Source organism: Geospiza fortis, unplaced genomic scaffold (genome assembly GCF_000277835.1).
Source record: "Geospiza fortis unplaced genomic scaffold, GeoFor_1.0 scaffold172, whole genome shotgun sequence".
NCBI lineage: Eukaryota > Metazoa > Chordata > Aves > Passeriformes > Thraupidae > Geospiza > Geospiza fortis.
In genome coordinates, this window is record NW_005054309.1 from 11,273,969 (window position 1) to 11,276,569 (window position 2,601).

Here is a 2,601-nt window from a genome sequence, read left to right on the forward strand (position 1 = left end):
AGAAACCCCTTGGGTTTAACTTGGCCCCCTGAGCCACAAAACACCTGCTGGAGCTGGGCACAAGAGCTCAATAGCTGCCAGACAGACACTCGTTAAAGTTTAATTAATCACTCAGACCGTGAGCGCGGATCCAGCTCTGGGGCTGCACACCCGGGTTCTGTCGCTGTCCCTTCTCTGTGCCAGTGCTGCCAGGGACCCTGAGGGTCTGCAGAACAGATTGGCACAGCTGTGGTGCCACCCTGCTGCCTTGGGCTCTCTGGGAGTGTCTGAGTAACACACAGCTCCTCCAGACTGAAACGAGCCTTTGCTTTCCAGGGGACAGTTAAACCTCAGTGTGTTTAATAAACCTGTTTGGACATACTTAGGGGTGTCAGGTTGGTAAGACTCAATGAAGTCATGTATTTATTCTCTGGGGTCAGAATTTGTCTGGAATTTTTCTCCTCCATTTCTCATGTGTGGCTCCCCCTTTTTTTACTATTTCATGCTGTAGACAAAAAATGGTTTTGTTTTTTTTTTTTTTTTTTTGTAGCACTGGGCTGCCCTTGTGGCCTCTCCATGTGGCATCCCTGGCATATATCACTGTTCACTGGTGAATGTCACTTCTCACTGGTGACTTTATTATGTTGTCAAGACTCACTACACCTGTTGATCAGCAGGGATAGTAGGAAAACAAAAATATCTGTTAAAGCATTCAGCATCTTTGGGAGCCAGAGATGCGTGAGCTCTGCTTGGTGGCTCATGTGAGGTCAGTGCCCCTCCACCCTGGGGACACATCTCTTGCTCATCCTCATCCCAGGTGTGGGCAGGAGGAGCCAGAGAGGATCTGGCCATGTGGCAGTAGAGATGAGCTTTGAGTCACACCAGGTGAGCAGGGTCAGTCCTTCCCTGGCTCCATCACAGCTCCCACTGCTCCAGGACAGCAGTGTGGGGAGAACTGGGCTCTCTGCAATGTCTGGGGATTTGGTTTGGGCTTTGGAGTTTGGCTCTTTGGGCTTTTTTTTAATGTGATTCAGAGGCTTTGTTCTTTGCCCTTTTATAAATGAAACAAATGCCATCTGTGCTGGAGGAGCTGCGGGGTGGCTTTGCTCTCCTTCCCTTCTGTGTGCTCAGCCTGAGGAGCAGCTCGGGCTCCGGGGCTGGCTCTGACCCAGGGTGAGACTGGAGCCTTCCCCTGCGGCCCCAGCTGATGGCAGCGGGCTGGGGGCTCAGGGGGCTGGGCTGGGCCGGCCCTGGGGCTGGGCTGGGCCGGCCCTGGGGCTGGGCTGGGCCGGCCCTGGGGCTGGGCTGGGCCGGCCCTGGGGCTGGGCTGGGCCGGCCCTGGGGCTGGGCTGGGCCGGCCCTGGGGCTGGGCTGGGCCGGCCCTGGGGCTGGGCTGGGCCGGCCCTGGGGCTGGGCTGGGCCGGCCCTGGGGCTGGGCTGGGCCGGCCCTGGGGCTGGGCTGGGCCGGCCCTGGGGCTGGGCTGGGCCGGCCCTGGGGCTGGGCTGGGCCGGCCCTGGGGCTGGGCTGGGCCGGCCCTGGGGCTGGGCTGGGCCGGCCCTGGGGCTGGGCTGGGCCGGCCCTGGGGCTGGGCTGGGCCGGCCCTGGGGCTGGGCTGGGCCGGCCCTGGGGCTGGGCTGGGCCGGCCCTGGGGCTGGGCTGGGCCGGCCCTGGGGCTGGGCTGGGCCGGCCCTGGGGCTGGGCTGGGCCGGCCCTGGGGCTGGGCTGGGCCGGCCCTGGGGCTGGGCTGGGCCGGCCCTGGGGCTGGGCTGGGCCGGCCCTGGGGCTGGGCTGGGCCGGCCCTGGGGCTGGGCTGGGCTGGGCTGTCCCTGGGGGCTCAGCCTAAGGAGAGCCAGGGCAGTGTCCAGCAGCAGCAAGGGCAGTGCCCAGCAGGAGCAAAGGAGTGCCCATCAGCACCTTGTGCCCAGGGCTGGAGCACCCTGGGGCAGGATGTGCAGGGTGTGGGGTCATGCCCCACTGGGCTGTCGGTGGGGTGCATCCTGGGCAGGGTTATTTTTTCATGCTGGATGGGAGCATTTAAGGTAAGATTTGATCATTGTTTTGCAACTCCTCTGTAACCATGGAGACCAGGAGCTCCCTAAAGCAGAGCAGGAGCTCTCGAGGTGCAGCTGGAACTCGCTCAGACATTTCTGCCTCTTTTGGCCCCTTGTCAAATCCTTTTGCTGTCGGGAAACTGGAACAAAGAATCAGAGCAGCACCTGCAGAATATTACACTTCAAATTAAAGTTCAGTGGGATAAATGTGAGTGGATCTGCATTTGAAAACGAAGGGTAACTCAAAAGCTCCTCTCTCACAGCCCCTGCTCTGAACATGGAGGGTATATGCCAAGAAAATGAGCAGGTACAGCAGATCTCTTCCTTCTCTATAAAGCAAAAACAAGAGGACCTGTATCTGGAAATGACAGAAACTGAGGAGGTGGAAAAATATGATGGAAATATCTCATTAGTCATATCTATTTGAATCTGTAAACTGTTGGATAGAGATAGGAAAGCTCTGTCATCTGATTTCCCATGATTAATTGTTCCCACTGTGACAGGATTGCTTTATGCCAGGTCCAGCTTGAAGGGGAGAGCTCTGATGGATCAGTGCAGTGAAGCCTGACC